The sequence below is a fragment of the Mytilus galloprovincialis genome, chromosome 5, assembly GCF_965363235.1.
Source record: "Mytilus galloprovincialis chromosome 5, xbMytGall1.hap1.1, whole genome shotgun sequence".
In the NCBI taxonomy this organism is placed as follows: Eukaryota; Metazoa; Mollusca; class Bivalvia; order Mytilida; family Mytilidae; genus Mytilus; species Mytilus galloprovincialis.
In genome coordinates this window covers 101,040,544-101,061,474 of record NC_134842.1, presented here as the reverse complement: position 1 = coordinate 101,061,474, position 20,931 = coordinate 101,040,544, and the positions used below count along the sequence as shown (strand labels likewise).

The window sequence follows — 20,931 nt, the reverse complement described above, 5'->3', positions numbered from 1 at the left end:
ATGTATCATGATGACCACGCTTAAATTAAAAATAGCAAAATTTACATATTTTACATTAATAGTAAGAGTACCTGGACATGAAAAAATAGTCTGGACAGTTCTTTTCTCATTATTTTGATGGATCACTTCTTCTATCTTGACATCTTCAGCTATCACAGGTGTCATTCGAACATACTTGGTTTTAGTGCGTGTCCCATCAAATACAGTTCTCTTCACTTTTGGCGGTTTTCTTTTAAAATGAATTCTTTTCATCTGAAAGAATAACAAGAGATGTGGTTGTTGTCTGTTAATCAATGTTGATATGATTCATAGATGTTTCTCATTTTGTAAATAGATTAGACTGTTGGTTTTTCTGTTTGAATTGTGTTAAGACTTGTCATGTTTGGACCCTTTATATCTTGATGTTTGTTGTGAGCTCAGGCTCTGTGTTAAATGCCTGACTTTGATCTATAATTGTTTACTTTTTATACATTGTGACATGGATTGAGAGTTGTTTCATACCATATCTTCTTCCTTATATTTTGTATGCTACACTCCTTTCAAATACAGTGTATTTTGAATGTTTCAAGGGACATAATTCATAATGAGGCCAAATAAAAATATATGTGTGGTTCTAATAACATACTTTTAAAAAGGAGGGTTGAATGGTCTGCAATTTTTTTTCATTTAAAAAAAATAAAATATTTTGGATTGTCAAAATCTGAATTTTATTCCGGTATTATACACACCACTACTGGAAGTTCACCATTTTTACATGTGTTGGGTTGTAAAATAAACAGTCTTGTTATGTGCAAGTTGATTTTGTTGCATTCTGTTACCATATGTTGACTTTTAGCCATAGCAGAAAACTTCTGCTGCAAATTCAAATAACAGAAATCAATGAATTTAATTCATTGTAATTATTTGAATTCAAATTCCTGAAGATTTGATCGTTTAAAAAATGTTTTTCAGAAATGAAATAAAAAGTTTTAGGGTCGGAACAGATTTAAACTAGGATCGGTTGGGAAACTGGAACCACACACATTTTTATTTGGCCTGAGTTCAGATTTAGGGAAAGGGAAAAAAGCTATAGAATTCATAACATAATGACTGCATGTTTGTGTTTGTTTTTTTACAAATTTACATCTTTTCTAGCTTTGGAATGGCATATATGACATGAATATTCATATTGTAAACTATGATTTAATGGTCAGATAATTAAGTGACAGAAACTGTTCCTAATATCCTCAAATGCAAGAAGCTATGGGTCACCGTGAACTGTCTAAATATGAGAACCTAATAGGTGGCAGGTTGATGAAACTTACATAAGTGAAGAGATAAATGAACCTGGTGCTCCGCAAGGTGCAGTTTTATACAACCAAAGAAGTTGAACCTTGAACAGTTGGGGCAAGTATGGACACAACAGTCAAGCTTGAAACAGCTATCAATTTGGATTTCGATAAAAATTTTGACATAATATGAGTTTCTGACCCTAAATAAATGTCAAAATCTTACAAATCTATTGTGCAATATTGTGCAAATAAAGATTTCTTCTTCAAGCTTTTTTTCAAAAATTTGGAAAAAAAACAAGAAAATTTGTATCCAATATGAAAAGAATATTCATGAGAATATCTTGACTGGAATTTCATTGATGAAATATTCGTTTTCCCAATGCATTGATTCTTTAAACCTGATGATTTTTTTTAATGAAAAAATGCTATGCAAATCAAGTGTGCAAAAAAATGTCCATGGAGGAAAGGGTTATAAAACACAAAAATGCTTATTTTATGCCCCCTTTTTGGCCCCTTATTCATAAAATAATGGGATCATAACCCCCTAAATCAATCCCAACCTTCCATTAGTGATATTTAACTTTCTGGTAAAAATTTATAGAGATACATTCATTAAACTAAAGCTATTGTCTGGAAACTAAATGTGTCTTCGGCATGATAGTATAGTGTACAAGATTGTATAAAAATGAACTAATTGATACATATATAATGCCAAGGCTGTTAGTTAGCACCAGAAGCAAGGAAACAGCGCACATATTTTGTGTCACGGAATAGCAGTTCCTTCCTAATGTAAGTTCCAAATGGAAAAAATAAAACTAAGGCTGACAGCCGAAGTGAATATCAGTTTTTCATAAGTCAATTAAACCCCATATTTACCGAAACAAAAGACAGTTATTGTTTTATTCCATATTCCAAGAAAAGAAAATGATTTAACAACAAACAATATTGTACCAGCACAAAGTTTACATAAAACGTTTTCCGTAGCGTTGCATGACTAAAAGCACATGACGGTTAGCGCGGTGAATAACACTTTCTCAGGTGAATATGCTTTTTTATTCAAAATCCAATTCGTATAGAGAAACCTACTAAAATAATACCAATATGGAATAATATAGAATATTTGTTCTATCAGGTACAAGTATTATGACATTGTTTATAATAAAGTTTCCACTGGATCTTCTGTTAGGTGGAACAAATATATGTTGTCATTTGGACAGGCAAATATCTACTTCTTGATATAAGACTATCTCTGACGTCCCATGGCCCAAGCTTTTCTGGCAAAACAGACTTTGGAGGTCAAACTAATCTTGTACTACCCATAAAATTTTAGGCAAAAATCTGTATGCTTTGAAACCACTTTTCATTGTTTACAAGATAATTGAAAGTCCAAGACTATGGTCACATGTTTGTAATAACTTTTAAAGCTCAGTATAGTAGAGCTATATGTTCAGGTTTATTTTCTAAACCTGATATTTTTATTAGTATTTATTTGTATGTTTTGTTTAATGGCATGCTGTTGTGAATCATTTATTTTTATCTTATATCCGGCATGCGCCAGAAAGTAACCATGAACCAGTGTTACAAAAAGAAAGAAACAGAAGAAGATCTCATCTTATAGTATTCTGTTTTCTTTGACTTTTAATAGTGTTGTTTATAAAAAGGCATGGTTAATAAAATGCTTGGTGCTTGATGCTGCTGCAGTCAGTAATCACCTTACTTTCAAGCGCATCGCTGAAGATATTTTTGAATCCGTAACCAAATCAGATCCGATTAAATCCGGGAAAGGGTTTTTAAAACGTAGCCCAGTTGTAAAAATAATGTTCGCCAAATGGCAACCAACACCATTTTTTAGTAGCTTAGAGGCTTTAAAATCGCCAAGTCGGCTTTTTAGTGAACTCAAGGGTTATAAAACGTGCCTCGATATATTTTCAAATTATAAGACAACTATCTAACTATGAGTTATAGTCATCCACTTCATAAGTTGAAACAAGCAAATAATATAGTATTACAAGACTTGTTCATCTCAAAGCACAGAGTTAATATACGTTCGAAAATGTGTAGAAATTTTCCAAAGCTCAAAATCATGGAAGGCGACATAGGTCTGATTAAGACGAAATGATGATGATATTTGGAGCCGCCTTCCTTTGTGTTATATATTAAGGAGTTTTTGTGCAAGTTTGTTTGCTAGAAATTTGCAGTGTTTTGTGTTCTTAGGGTAATACTTCAAATTCATAAACCTACTGTTATTTCTTTTCAATATGGATGCCATACACCGATGATGCTGAGACCTGTGTGACTTTGATTGGTCAATTACTCTTATCTATGTTCTATTATTCCTATAGTAAAACCCGATACCATATGGTAACATGGTATACCATGTCCACAGTTGAACAGCATAACCCCGCAGTACCTAACACCTATTGAAAAGGAAAACCTCAGTTGCATCGGGTGCGCGAAAGACACTGATATTGCAGACTGTAATATCCTTCAACAAAACAAATGATTAAACACGACGAAGTAAACATGTATGAACGTCTGGAAGGGGGATGATCTTTTATATCTTTATTCTGTAATTTTAAATTTAATGTGTTCTCTATTCTTTATCTATTTTGTCCATTATTGTCCATTACTATTTATAACTTTTTGCCTACTAGTATGTCACTATTCTTTGGGTTATTTCCCTCTAATACTAAAGCCTTTGCCCATTTTATTTGTTAAACCCAATCCAATTGATCTTATATAAGAGTGGATATTTCTACATAAGTAAATGCCTGTACCAAGTCAGGAATATGACACATGTTATCCATTCGTTTGATGTGCTTGAGCTTTTGATTTTGTCCATTTTATTAGGAATTTTTGATAGTTCAGCGCCACGTTATATAAATCAAAGAAACACAAAAAATCGCAAGTACAAAACACAACAGCAAAAATGAAAGATAATACAAACACATTGACAGGATGTATAAGTACCGAGCCACGTCAAATGGATATCACAGAAAACAGACCAAACAGTAAAAGTAATATTAATTATTGAACAAAGACAAATAACAGAACAATACAACACGTTGTTAAAATAAAACAAACAACCTCAGTACGCAGATTCTATACATCATGACCATCATGTATTATTTGTGAAGTTGATACGGAATATTTATCAACAATTTCTTGGTACCTTCCGAGGAACTTTTTTAGAAAAAGGACTAGACTTTCTTTGACATAACCCTGGTTCATCAATTTTCTGCTCAGACACTGGTGACGTTTTACAAAATCTAAGTAGGAGCTGCAAGCTCTTGAATGTTGAATAAGTTGGAAAATATATATCCCATATGCTTGTGAAGTTGGTATATTGCTACTAGGGTTGGGAAATTTATAATTTCAAAATTGAAATCGTCTCATTTGTCATAGATTCCATTACTGAGATGAATGGGTATGTCAAATTCGAGATATACGTCTACAAATGAGGCGGAGGAAGCCGTGTCTGTTGTTTCTTTAATTTCTTGTTCTGGGGAATATATTAATGGAGCCCAATCAGAAAGCTTCGGATTGTTAATGGAAAGAACATCATCAATATATCTGAAAAATGCAGTTACAAGCAGGCATGGAGTATTCGTAATCAGTAATCGTAATCAGCTGTAATCGATTACATTTTGCAGTGTTATGCTATGTAATCAGTAGTCATGCCATTTCTGATTACATGTTATCATAATGTAATCGATTATATTGCCAAATAAAGGCAATAGTAGTATACCGCTGTTCAAAACTCATAAATCCATAAACGTGGTAACCAGTCAGGGGCATTACTTAAACAAGTAACTTTTAAAATTACCTATATAAGTAATGTTGAAAACGAGGCTATTTTAAAAATTACTGATATAAGTAACTTTTCTAAATATTATTTTTATAGGTGACCAATTATACAAATTTTACTAGTTTTAACAAATTTTTACAGACATCTGGTTATTTTTCCAATGAAATATAAAATCTAATTCTTCTGAAACACTAATTGCTTTTCTGACGCACTTATCTTTAATATCGACGCTTCTTGGTCAAAGATTGGTCTCTTGGGACAATTAAAATATCGTTTTCCTTCAAAATCTTGAAGGTAGACAGATATAAATAGATAGAAACTTATGAAATAATTAAGACTTGAAGTTATTTATAATTTGTAACCTAAAACAATTACATATGTTCCTAAAATAAGTGTTATTACTAATTCTTTCAAAGATGTACAAAATAACTTATTCAAGTAACATTTTTGTCATTATTTTTAAAGTAACCCTTTATGTCTATTATCCTCTCAAATCTTACTTATTCTTAAATTTATGATATAAAATGATGTAAAAATTCATGAAAACAACATTTGGTCCCTGCTTTTATTGAAATTTAAAATAACTCTATTAAGTAATTTAATATTAAAAAAAAATTAAAAAATTACCTATATAAGTAACTAAAAAAGTTACTTGTTTAAGTAACGCCCATGACTGGTAAGACACTAAAACCGAGGGAAACGTATTACATATAAGAGGAGAACAACGACACAACACTGAAATATAACACACACAGAAACCAAGCATCAGACAAAATCCCACGAGAATAACAAATATAACATCAAAACCGAATACATGAATTTTGGGATAGACAAGTACCGTGACACGTCTTATCGCAATGTGAATTTACACTCAAAAATAAGAGAAAACAAACGACGCAACGTTAAAATGTAATACACACAGAAACGAACAATAATATAACAATGGCCATCTTTCTGACTTGGTACAGGACATTTTTAAAGGAAAATATGGTGGTTTAAGATGGTTTGTGGCATGCCAAACCTCGCACTTTAAAACATTGAAATGACAACATAATAAAACAGGACTACAATTTAAATAAATAAGAGACCATATTAGACAAAGAAACACATGATTAATAGATAACAAAAAGCATCAGGTTTAAAATTCAATACGCCAAAAACGCGCCTCGTCCACACAAGATTAGACGACACAAGACGCCCAGATATAAAAGATCGAAAGTGAAAAAAAGGGTACAAAGTTGTACAGCACTGAAGATCAAAAGTTGAAAAAGGTTTGGTCAAATACGGCTATGTTTTAATGCTTGGGATAAGAACATCCGTATTATTTAGAACAATTAAAGCTATTGCAAACAGTAAATTTTATCAAATGAATATAAAACAGATATACACAATGAAACTGAAGTATTAACTAATTACAGAAAACTAAACCCGAATACATAATGCTAAGACCCACCCGATTCAGTCCAGGCCTCATCGCAATACATGATAAAAATGACGTCACATACGATGGCGAAAAGGCACAACAAATACGTTACATTTGAATTTATGAAATTTATGAAACAGCGTAAAAATGACGTCACAGATGAAAAACTATAATTCAAAATTAAGATGGAATTAGGATAGATTTAAGATTATATTAGAACTAAATACTGATATTACATTCAAACATAATGCATATTGCAATACTTAATATAGCAATTAAATATAATATATATATGTCCAGTTTGTTATGAATCCAACTTCAAACGTAAATTATCGTACAGATTACGTTGAAAAAAATTAAATTTAATAAATGAAGCGGTGATTAATTTTTCTTTCCATAACACATAAACAGGTGTAATCATGATTACTTTTAGATTACTTTAAGATTACATGCATATGATTACTTGCTGATTACAATTCTTGTATACTGGTATATAGGAAAATAGTTTTGATAGACAATATGAAAATGTAGAGCAGGAATTAAAAGAATCATGAAACTAGTATTCACTATGATGGGACTTCGCATCAAAAACGAATGGACAAGAACTGTCATATTCCTGACTTGGTACAGGCATTTTCAAATGTAGAAAATGGTGGATTAAACCTGGTTCTATAGCGCTAACCCTCTCACTTTAATAATAGTCTCATCAAATTCCGTTTTATTTACATGATGCGTTAAATAAACAGTCACAATTAATCAAATAGTCAAAATATGGGTACATTAGTCATCATCGTAGAACAATTTTAAAAGGGGACAATTGAACCGAACACAAAAACATCTTCTATCTACGAACACATTAATTGATTTGAGTGTCTGACGTCAGAAAATGTTATACGTCACATACATTTGTCGTTCAATGTGCATACAAACAGTTTTAAAATTTACATAGGCAATGTAAGAATACAGGGTTAAAAAGTCAAAAGTATGTAAGAATAATTATAGAAATAGACCGATATTCAAACTAGTCCAAAAGTTATAGGTAGAATTTATGAGAATCCAAAAATAGTTAATACCACTACGCGATAGAATGATTTTGACGTTTGTGGTTCAACGTATATAGTAATTCATAATAGAAATATATCATAATGACATATAATAGACCAATATAATATTGACGGGATCTTTTAAATTACTGAGTAACGTAATAACAAGTTATGTATAACCAAGTGTTTTATTTGTTAACAGTTTACTTAAGGAATGTTGTGTCCAGTGTTTGTGAGATTGAGCTCTTATGATATTAGAGTATTGATTGAACACCTCTGATATTAACTCCAATTTCATATAAGTATGCCCAATATTTTTTTTATAAAACTACAATGAAATTCAAAAGCAGAAAACATTTAGTTCCAATTTGACTTTGAGGGTCGACAAACATAACTGCATGAGCTCTTTTAATTCAAATGGAATTTAAAATCATATTTAATTTTTGACAATTGTTATAAATTTTGTTTTGCATAAACATAAATATTATGATATATGTATTCAAAATTTTTAATAAATGAATTATAACAATTAACCAATTATAACTTTATTGATATTGCAATTAAGACAACAAAGTTTTAATACCCAAGCTCACGTTTGTTAAAAAAAATGGAAGTAGTAATCAACACCTGTAAACACATCTATGGATGTGTCAATTATGTCCCCACATAACTATACTTAATTGATTTTCATTATTTGTACAGTTTTTGTTTTGTGAATTGGGCAGTTGGTTAAAATTTGTAGAAAAAAACAAAGTTATATCTTTTACAAAGAGAAAGGACACTTGTCTATAGCTATGCTATCAAATTACACATGTTAAATAAAATTGAGAATGAAAATGAGGAATGTGTCAAAGAGACAACAACCCGACCAAATAAAAAAAAACAACAGCAGAAGGTCACCAACAGGTCTCCAATGTAGCGAGAAATTCCCGCACCCGGAGGCGTCCTTCAGCTGGCCCCTAAACAAATATATACTAGTTCAGTGATAATGAACGCCATACTAATTTCCAAATTGTACACAAGAAACTAAAATTAAAATAATACAAGACTAACAAAGGCCAGAGGCTCCTGACTTGGGACAGGCGCAAAAATGCGGCGGGGTTAAACATGTTTGTGAGATCTCAACCCTCCCCTATACCTCTAACCAATGTAGAAAAGTAAACGCATAACAATACGTACATTAAAATTCAGTTCAAGAGAAGTCCGAGTCTGATGTCAGAAGATATAACCAAAGAAAATAATACGCTGTACTTGTCTAAATTCTTTCCAATAAGTTTAATAAATTATGGCTTCAAACAAAATCACCAAAATAAGCATTTTCGTGAATATAAAAGTTATTAGAAATTCTTTAATATTGCAATAAACAATGTTATCATCATGATCATAAGTAATCACAAGTAATCATGATTACTTGAAAGAAAAGTAATCTAATGTAATCAATTACATTTGAAATAAGGTGTAATTGTAATGTAATCGATTACATTTCATAAGTAATGTAATTGTAATTTAACTGATTACATTTCAAAGTAATCGACCCCAAGTGTCACATACTTTTTTGGTTACCTTATACTCTGTTTATTCATTAGGATAAAGAAGTCCTATAAGCTGATATGTAATCAAGATTTTTATGACACTACACATGAGATCTCTTTTGTTGTTTTATCGATATAAACATTGCACAATCATAACTCACACGTTAATAACTAGATTATAACAACTTATGTAACATATTTCAAATGTGAAGGCTATATTTCTTTTGTATATGTATTTCCTGCACAACTACTTTTGCATAGGTACTATTTCTGTACTAAAAAAATGCAGTACTGGAAATTTACTTTTAATATTTACTACTATTTCTTTACTTTTAAACTATTGTAATATTTAGGTACTTGTATTTTACAGTACTTGATTTGTACTAAATATTTCGGTACAGAAATAATACAATATTCCATGTTTGAAAATCATAACATTAAGAGATTTGAAATAGAAAAACTTTCAAAATGCTGAAAATGAAACGGTAGTAACCAAACAAATTTAGTACCTATATTTCAAGTACAAATAAAGTACTGTAAAATACAGGTACCTAAATATTACAATAATTTTAGAGTAACAAAATAGTACTGAATATTAAAGGTAGATTTCCAGTACTACAATTTTTTATAGTACGGAAATAGTACCTTTGCAAAAGTAGCTGTGTAGGATTTCATGTAGTCATGATTTGGAGATATCAATTAATTTTGATTTTTATATATGATACGATAATCTAAAGCTTGAATTTCCTATTGTGCCAGCTGCGGTTGCTCACCAAATTGTGTCAATATGACAGAATTTGTACAATTGTCTTACAAATGGACGGTAAGCAAGCTTGCTACAAAACCAGGTTTTACCACGATTATTTCCCCAAAAGTCAAGAGTATCAATTCCCCCTGTTCCGTTGATTCAGTTGATTAATAACATTTGATTTACAGGTCTATGCATTTTGCATTGGTTAGTATGCTTGGCGTTTGGCGAATGTAATACTTTGTTCCTTTAGATGTTTTAGTCATGATTCTTAATTGACATTGTACGGTTAATCACAGGTTAAATGATTGATTTGTGTTTTATTTAAGTCAAGTGGTGCTTTAAGCCAAAAGCTTGCTAAGCTGGAAAACATCCAGAGTCATATGCATATTAGTGAATATTGCATAGTTTTCCAAATAAAGGTACATTTTCTTGTTTATATGATTAAACTAAAGTAAATTGAATATGATCTATTAAGGTCATCTTAATATACTGTATACCTCTAGTTGTATGTCTCTCGAGAAGAATATTGACGATGTATGCTTTAAAGTTGCCGACATTTGTAACTGACAAACTTAAGCGTATGGACAGTGACACGGTCATTCATTTTTAAAATAATTTCCATACAATATTTTAAAGAAATAACTCTGTCATGCCCTGTTTATTATAAAAGTAAAGAGATGAGGTATAATTGCCAATAAGACAACTGTCTAGCTTTCAACAATGAGAAAAAACACACCTTATAGTCGGCTATCAATTAGAAAACTAACAGTTTTCTTCATGACGAAACAATTTAAGAACAAAATATTAAGAATGAAGCGTGTTTAAACATGTTGATGTGCGCTCAACTCTTACACTACCCTATGACATTGCTGTTATCGCGCAACATCAGAACAAACTATGAAAACAGAAAACAGAGCAGAAAAATATCAATAATTAACACAGACCAGACATTGCAGGGTATCTATCAATCCCTCATCTTTGTCATCAATTTTAGAATTATATTAGTCAAAATCTGTATACTCAGCAGCGTATTTGTTAATATCTTTGAAACGAGCGTTTTCGAGCTGTACGATAATACTACTGTTTACAAATAGAAACATGATAATATGACTACCATGTTAAAATGAGCATAGCATATGGTATCATATAATTATTTCGATTCGAGAAGACAATTTTCAACTTATATTTCTCGAAGCGGACCCATCATACACGTTCAAAAAGCAGCCTTTTTGATTCAATGAGGTCAAAAAGATATAATAATTCAAGCATTTCAGAATAAAAACAAATGTTAAATTCATGTGCACTGACTTTCAGAATAATTGAATTTGATGTCCTATTAACAAAAACGACATAAATATTCAATTTGAACACCGGCGTTGTTTAGGATAATAGTGACACGTGCGACTCATGTACTGTTGTAATTAAAAAAGGGTAAAGAAGAACTGCATTTATTCATTCATTATAAAAACAAGAGCATCTAAACGAGTTAAGTACAATAAAAGCCGTTAGAGTTTTGAGAAGTAATAAAAACAAACTAATAAGAAATAAGTGACGTTATCTAAACAATGAAATATAACAAAATTATAAGTTTTTAAAACACAACACGAATGTTCACATGAGCTTATAAATGTACATTATACTGGTACTCGTCTGGACACAAAAATGCAGCAGTATTCTACATTCCCGTACATCTTTTGGTATTCGTCTACAAAAGAATAATATATACAATCATTAAATCAATAGGTTGATTCAATTAATACATATTAGTTACGTACAAATACTATAAAGACGTTTTGAAATATTTTATACACATACATTTGTGTACTATATGTAAGTGAGCAGTTTAGTTGGTTACAATATAATTTGGCAGATGTTTCTATCAGATAAATAATTAGGCAGATTTTATATGCAATATATAACTTTCAGATATTTCATGAAGCGGGAAGTATATGCTCGAAGAATCTGTACGACATTGATATCAACCCTGAATGTTTATAACTTTTCTGTATTGAAATAAAAAAAGAATCGGATGACATTGGTACTTAAAGTGTACAATGGATTCATTAAAATATCTGTTGGCTAGAGCGTCAACATCAACGTAGTACATACTCTCAAAGATATAAAACTGCTTGAAGTCTTGGATTGAGTAAATGGAAATCATATGAAAGTTTTGGCAATGATACAACCTTAAACGCATACAATTTGACAGTTGTTGTAGTCCATGTATAGATTTAATAAAAAATAAATAAATAAGATTATATCTCCCTTAACCCAGTTTGTTTGACTATTGTTAATATTCCCTGTGGGTAATATGTTGTTATGTTCATATATATATATATATATATCACAGTAGCATGGGTTCGAATCCCGGCGAGGGAAGAACCAAAGCAAATTTACAGATCTAACATTGTTGGGTTGATGTTTAGACGAGTTGTATATATATATATTTTAGACGAGTTGTATATATATATATATATAGTTGTATATATATATATATATATAAAAACGAGTCTAAATTGAAAACTACGTTCAAACCTATGATCGCGTTGGATAAAAACCGCATTTTTTATACGTGTGCATGTCAAACAAATTTCGTTGTAGAAGGGTCTAAAAACAGCACAAACAACATTTTCCAAAAGACCAAAAAGGTGAAAAAGTATATTTAAACAAAACGCATTTGACTAACAGGTCGAACAACTGATGTTCTTTAACCCTGCTGACTGCCATTGACGATTGCCAAATAAAATTGATCACAAGATGTAACAAAATGGATCTGAATATAAATTTAATACGTCACAGAAAAAAAAAATTGTTAACTTGTGGCTACGATGTTGTGCCACAAACATTCGGTGTCAATATTTCTTCAGTACACCAGATCTAGATTTCGACAATATATGTCTCTTCAGTGATGTTATGGATCGAAACGGTATTTGGAAGGCCATATAATTTACTCTCAATTTAAGATTGACTCTTGAATTTTAAGAGACAATATAGGATGAACGGATCATATAAACCGGAGGGAAAATATGATACATGCCCAAACAAAAAATATAAACGAGTCTAAATTGAAAACTACGTTCAAACCTATGATCGCGTTGGATAAAAACCGCAATTTTTATACGTGTGCATGTCAAACAAATTTGGAGTAGGGGCTTTAATGGCCTAAAATGGCCCCAGATTTACAAGATAATTAAAATTCTAACAGAGCAGATTTTTCTCCATAAATTATTAGAATATGAGTAAATAATTAAAAAAAAAAGTTTTTTTATTTAACTAAAAAAGGTTCAATGACGTCACAATGGTAGGTGCAAATGACGTCATAATTGGGAAAATAAACAAAAATACCGAAAATTTGATGGTTTTTCTAAATTTTGACCACCGCACCATGCTTGCACCAATTAGAAATTTTAACAAGTTCATACATATCAAACTTTGGATAAAAAATCTTTTTGGTGCAAGGTTGGTGCGATAGTTTATTTTATATTTTTCATAGCCAAGCGGAGTAATAAAAAGCTGAAATTTGCCGTCCAAATTGGACCTTTTCATCTGACAAAGTTTAGTTTATACATTCTTATACCTATAGAAACTTAATTTTTTTTGTTTATGAATGTAAAGTGTATTCCTAATTATATTTCCGTAAGTTTATCTAGTTAAATTTCTTTAAAAAATCCGACAGCAATAGACTTCATGTGTAAGGGAGTCAATAACAATTTCCATAATTGGCGAGAAACACGAGATTTATTTCGAAAATGAAACTACCTATAAGGTAGACTATCCATATATCCGTATAAACATGTATATATTATTATATAAGAACGCCTGAGCCTGTAACAACTCTACAACAGATTTATTCATTGGATCATCAGCAGTGATGGTGATACATGGCTGTGTACATTATGTATATACAACTCGTCTACGTCTAAACATCAACCCAACAATGTAAGATCTGGAAATTTGCAAATGTATATATATATATATATGTGGATAATTGACCTTTCCATGCATAGAAACAAGAGCCTGAAGTCTGTAAGCATACTACATGTCTGTTACCTTTTTAAAGGTTATGTTTTGAATAGTTTTATAATCATGCGTAAAAATGAAGTGTAAATTTTAAAATGTGACCCGGCTTTGTTGTTAAGCCTCATTTGTGGGCATTATGTTTTCTGGTCTATGCGTCTGTTCGTCCGTGCGTATGTCAGTCTGTTCGTCCCATTGTCCTTGTGTCTCGCTTCAGGTTTAAGTGTTTGGTCAAGGTAGTTGAATCTGATATCAGACTCAGACTTTTTTTAAGTAAATTTTACTGTGTGTATTGTGTGTTTGATTTTTTCTACTTTGCCTAGAGGTAAAGGGAGAGTGGGTTTGAGATCGCAAAAATAACATGTTTGAATCTGCCGATTTTTTGGGCCTGTCCTAACCTAGGAATTCCTGGCCATTGTTAGTTTTGCAATTTGAGCATCCATGAACTAAAGACACATTTTTGTTTTCAATAATTTTGACGAATATATAATGAATATTGTCATGATGATCAAAGACCAAGTCATACGACGCAAAGATTAGTGAAGGCGAAACTTAGTAAACTATTCACATTGACAAAAACTACAATAAAACAAATAATATATATATATATGTATAATGAATATACAAAAAATCTAAGAATACAGATTTATTTGATATAGTAGCATGTTCCAGTTTTGTAATTCTATAGAATGATACGGTTATAAGTCTGGACGAATGAAATAGATAATAAAAATAAGATGAATTTGGAAAGTCAACCCTAACGGTCCTTTACATAAGTCTAGAGGGGTGGAGTTGGAAGGGGTGTACTTCAATACTTAATTGATAAGGGGTGCCGCTGTTTTGTCACCTTACCCAGTTTAACATTTCAAAAATATATACCTTTTCATATATTGAGTAGGAAAAAAAGTTATATCATATATATCTGATAGTTTTCTCAACTTTTCACTTATTCAAACTTAAAAAGGTGTAAATAGAAGTGCTCCCCTTCAACCCCAACCCCTTCCGGAAACATAACTACTGTCATGGAAATACATTGACTTTTGAAAACACCCTTTAATGCATGTGTCTGTATCTATTTATTTAAGATAATCAATATTAAGATTTCTAAGCGCTAAATGTGTCTTGTCTTTATATTATTCTTCTTGTCGCTGATAAGTGAGACCCCACCCAGCATCAGATGCACAATCTGTATATATCAGCAATACCTTGTGTTTTATTTGTTTGTTGGTGTTTCAATATTGCTTTCCCCCTTAATATTTACCTTGGAGTTTGTTTCTCTTTACAATTTACATCTTAAATTGCCTTTCTGTTTCAATATATTTAAAATTAAATTTTGTAAATAGAAAACAAATCGCGGTTGCCATGGGCACAGATATGTTGCTAGGGAGAAACAACAGTGAATTGGCAAAAATGTGCAATTAATTATGTAATATTTAAATAGTGTACAAGTGTTAAGTTCACTTCATGCTAAACAGGTTCAATTTCAAATATAGATATATTTAAGCTGTATAATAATCATATTTGATGAGTTTAACTCCGCCATTTTAGTGGTTGCTAGGCAACAGAATAAACGAGCTAGACCCAAATTCGATTATTTTCAGAAGGTCTATGGTATAGACTTACAACATGACAAATTAAATGGAATTTGGGGGTGGGGCCAAAAATGGCCCTTATAGCCCCTAGTCCTTTCGTTGTAGAAGGGTCTAAAAACAGCACAAACAACATTTTCCAAAAGACCAAAAAAGTGAAAAAGTATATTTAAACAAAACGCATTTGACTAACAGGTCAAACAACTGATGTTCTATAACCCTGCTGACTGCCATTGACGATTGCCAAATAAAATTGATCACAAGATGTAACAAAATGGATCTGAATATAAATTTAATACGTCACAGAAAAAAAAAATTGTTAACTTGTGGCTACGATGTTGTGCCACAAACATTCGGTGTCAATATTTCTTTAGTACACCAGATCTAGATTTCGACAATATATGTCTCTTCAGTGATGTTAGGGATCGAAACGGTATTTGGAAGGCCATATAATTTACTCTCAATTTAAGATTGACTCTTGAATTTTAAGAGACAATATAGGATGAACGGATCATATAAACCGGAGGGAAAATATGATACATGCCCAAACAAAAAATATAAACGAGTCTAAATTGAATATATATATATATACAACTCGTCTAAACATCAACCCAACAATGTTAGATCTGTAAATTTGCTTTCGCAAATTTTTGGTTCTTCCCTCGCCGGGATTCGAACCCATGCTTTTGTGATATCGTGACACCAAATCGCCTGCACTGCAGCCGTCCCGCTAGACCACACGACCACCTGGGCTATATATATATATTTCCCTGACTATTAAATATTTGGCTTTAGTTTATATTGGAAGGAAACCAGAACCTAACTTGCAACGCATTATTTATATAATTTTGCATTTATATCGTTTGGTCAATACTTTCATTTAAAATACTAGAAGGAGCCGTGGGTATCAGCTCAATAGTCACTGCATCGATATTGACAGACATAATTGATGCATACCTATCTTCATTCCTATTCGTAACCCATAAACTATGAAACAAATAAGGTTCAAATTACACTAGGAAACAATTAATCACAATGATTCTGTCATATTATGTTATATCCTTCTTTGTTATATTGCCCATCGAGTAATTCGGTGTTTATATTCATCCTTACATTTCAAATGTGATGCGTTGTTTATTTCCAATTAAAATATTTAGAAAAAAAACCTGGTTGAACTCAACCATTATAGTGTATAACGATCATTTTCCTCACATATTCGGCGAAATTTAATGTGAACAGTATATCCCTAAAATATAATATGTGTTCTACCCTTTATTGTCAAATGATACAAAATGTACAACACTGGGATAGGAAATGAGAAACAAATATACATTTGTAATAGTAAGCGACCAACTACTACTATTAGATTCAAATGCATGGCTTGACATTTGGAAGGGTTGATATAATTTGTGACCTACACTGGTGGTGTAATATGTTAAGACTAAAATGCAAAAGATCACCTCAACGATTGGAAAGTCATGTAGTGCTCACACGATCCTTCACCTTATTAGGTAATCCTTCTGTAAAAAATTGAAAACAACACATTTAATAATTTATTGCGTCCGAATCGCTTTTCTGGATTTATCTTCATCAGGAATGCTCAAAGCCAAACATTTCAAATCCGAAGATGCATAAGTATCGAAACCGTCGAAGAGCTTTATGTCATATACATAAAATAAATAGCAAAATGCATCTAAAGCTTTGTCTGAGGGAGTTGAAACCTTAGTTTCTTAATAATGTATGTAAAAGATGCAATCACAACATCAGATCCGGCCTGAAATATGTATAGTACTAGAATGTTAATCTGTATACGCAATGCCAATGTTGACTAATATTTACCTTTATTGAGGACATATGCAGTGATGGTGTTCTCCATGAGGTTCGCATGTACATTGTGCTGGACACGCTATAGTAACATTTGAAGGATGGCATTCAATCGGAATTTCGCAGAAACAGCAATTTGAAAACGAATTATAATAGTGACAGTGGGGTTCGTCACCAACATATTGACAAGGTTTGGTACAGTCATCAGTATGCAGGTTGCATGGAATACAACTAAGTGCAATGCCTGTAATAAGTACAACAAAAATACTTCAATCACATAGCTCTCAGCTAGTATCTTCCGAATGGTTATAGTTTAACTTAGAGTTGAAATTAGACTTCGGTTAGACGTGATAACTTCAAAAGAAGACACTATGTCTCATACATTTTATATTTTGGGTTTTTAGATAAACAAAAAAATACATTTCAACTACATAAAGCAAGTAATCAATTATTTGAAGTACGTTCCGTATGAAGAAACCAAATTACAACAACTGTATAGACATAATAGACACGATGCTAACTTGTACATACTTGGTTATAAACTTGTGGATAATACGGACGGAAACATGCATACACTAAATTTGTTTCTTAAAATAATAAAGCAAACCCATAACGATGTAACATACATGTAGTAGTAAACAATGTTCATAATTTAGGACAATCAATTGTACTTATGGAATATCCGTTATGAATATGATATCGGATGTTATTTATGTCGTAAATACATTCCCATTCCCTTTCCATGAACATGATGAATGTGATCTACCGAATAAGACTATTTACCGGCTTTGTAAGAACATAAGCAACACGACAAGTGCTAGTTTAAACATATTTATGTATGTTTAAACTAGCACTTGTCGTGTTGATTATGTTCACGACAAGTGTTAAATGTGGAGCAGGATCTGCTTACCTTTTTGAACCACCTGACATCAACCCCATGATGTGTTGTTGTTGCACCTTTATGTGTGACATTTTGTTCCCGCATCATTGTCAAAATAATTGAATTTGATGGGACTGTCATGCAAGTGAGAGGTTTAGCGCAAAAAAAACCCAGGTTCAATCCACCATTTTCAACATTTGTAAAATGCCTGTATTAAGTAAGGAATATAACTATTGTTGTCCATTCGTTTTAAATGTTTTATTATTTTATTTTGCCTTTCGATTAGGAAATTTTCGTTTTTAACTTTCCTGATTTCAGTATTTTTGTGATTTCACTTTTTCAAACGTATTAAAAAAATACAAATTAATTTGTGATTTGAAATTTTTTGACACTACAATACAAGTTTAGTTAATAAAAAATATCAATTATGCCACAGTAACAAATCTTTAAGATATTAAAGCAATATCAACAGCTAAAGGTTTCGTTCTTCATAAAGTACCTATGACATTTGTCCGTCTAGTGTTAGCGAAAAACAACCAAATAACACAATTAACATATTTTAAATTGTTTTGTTATGTGCAATCTTAATTATTTCCCATTATGAGTTTTAAAAAATGATCACTTCATACATAGTTTATATATGAACTGTGCAATCAGGATTGAGAAAATATTGTATATTTTAACCTACCATACAGACAAAGACTTATCACTCCAACAGCAAAGAACTTCATATCTAATGTTAACAACACGTTGTTGTTTATGTTGCCACTTTTATTCTGTATTTATACCAAATTATACATTTTTGCTTTTGAGTGTATGATGACAAATCGCTAAAATCGATATGATTTATACATAAATTCAAATCAACAAAATTAAACGGTTGTGAATCTTCAACTATGACCAGGATCTTTAATAAATATATCGGCCCAATACAATAAAAAGTAAATTATGTTATGTAATCATTACCACACAAGATGCAAAATGACAAAATATTTGAACAGATACTTTCGTCTCGTAGTGACAAGTATCCGCCTTCTATGAAAAACAAATTTGATTTTCCAGACTAAACCCAAGATATACTGCTATAATCATGACATTCAGTAATACTATCAATTTGACTGTCACCTTTAAACATAATATGTAAATTAAGGAAGACGTAAGAATATCAAAATGAATCTGACATGACATACGTACTAAGGATACTGACACTTATACGTAACAATGCAGCATTTCTATCTGGAGGAGCCTTTTCTACCTAAATGTAGTCTTTAAATGAAATGAATTAGTACACAACAATATACACTATGTCGATTGTTTTATTTTGTGAGTTTGTAGCAGAAGTTTGTATCATTCCAAACAATAAAGGGCAGATACAATTTCGTTTTATACCTTTTAAAAACAAAAAAAGTATATGTTAATTTTTTGGCATTTAGAAAATCATGTCCACTTTTACCTCATTTGTATCGTCCCATCGTGTATCTTCAGTTCATTAGACAGCATACCTGTTTTAGAATGAAATATCATTGTTACCATGGTCAGTTTATGTTTTGTGTAAATCATTTCTGTTTATTAAACTGTAAAATCTTTTGAAATACCTATTTTTCACCAATATAACTTTTTTTTATTGTATGGTTGAATAAATCGTATACACAATGTTTCTAAATGCTTCACTTCGACACAACTGTTGAGTCTTTTAAAAACGAGACACGTGTCTGTCGTACTTATTCAAAAGTCTTTTATATGCATCTTTGGTGTTTTAGACGATAAAATTGAGAAAGGAAATGGGGAATGTGTCAATGATGTACAATGTATATGGCTCTTATGAAGATTTGAATTCACTATCATACTAAAACGTTATTTTTATGCAATGATCTGTATGAAAAAAAAAATCCTCTATTCATTGTGTATAATTCAAATTAATGAATAAATGATTTGTTGAAATGGTTTATGCTGCATTAATTGAACGATGTATCATAACATACTAAGCTTTGAAGACCGTACCTTGACCTATATAGTTTACTTTTATCAATTGTGACTGGGATGGAAAATTGTCTTATTGGCACTCATACCACATCTTCCTATATCTATTTGGTAGTGCCTGTTCTATTTATAACTTCAATGTTTCAAACAATGTGTATGCTAAAGAATTCTTTAAATGATGCAATAACATACAGTGCATATTTCTTAAAAGCTTGATTGCCCATATCATATTGCTAACAAGCATTATACTAGTTTAAACAATAAAGAAATGTTACTTAGTATAAGGAGACCATCCTTGTTTATAGTCACCTTCATATAACGTTTAGGGGTACGAAATTAAAGAAAAAAAAATGTAGGGCCTATTTCTCCTGTATTTATTTCCAACAGAGGTTACGTCTAAAATAAACCGTCTTTCAAAGTATAACTGATCCATTTGTATAATTTTATGTTGTAACAATATGATTGCTTTTTAAGGATTTTAAGGATTTAAGGACAGACGAACAAACGTTTAAAAACTCTCACTTGTTTATAGTCGCATAAAATTGAATTATATTGACAACAATGTGTGAACAAAAGAAACATACATAATAGTTACACATGGCAAAAATAAGGGAACAGCAGTAAACATTATGTTATAATCTTAATCACTATGAAAACAAACAAGTAGGTAACAACGAAGTACAAAAAGGCGTACAGACAAAGCATATAAAGAATAAAATGAAAGACAGTAATACAAAAAATTACCATACTAGCACAATAACCCAATAACGGGATGTATAAATACAGAGCCACGTCATATGTAACACAGAAATG

At 31.2% G+C, this 20,931-nt stretch overlaps 1 long non-coding RNA gene across 1 annotated transcript; it reads right to left on the bottom strand.

Moving 5' to 3' along the window:
- Nucleotides 1–11,435: 11,435 nt before the first annotated feature.
- Nucleotides 11,436–18,959, bottom strand: LOC143074909 (uncharacterized). Its single transcript, XR_012978157.1, has 3 exons — nucleotides 18,827–18,959; nucleotides 17,274–17,502; nucleotides 11,436–11,533 (listed from the first exon to the last, which is right to left on the bottom strand). It is a non-coding gene; the product is annotated as an uncharacterized LOC143074909 (long non-coding RNA).
- Between the last annotated feature and the right edge of the window lie 1,972 nt (nucleotides 18,960–20,931).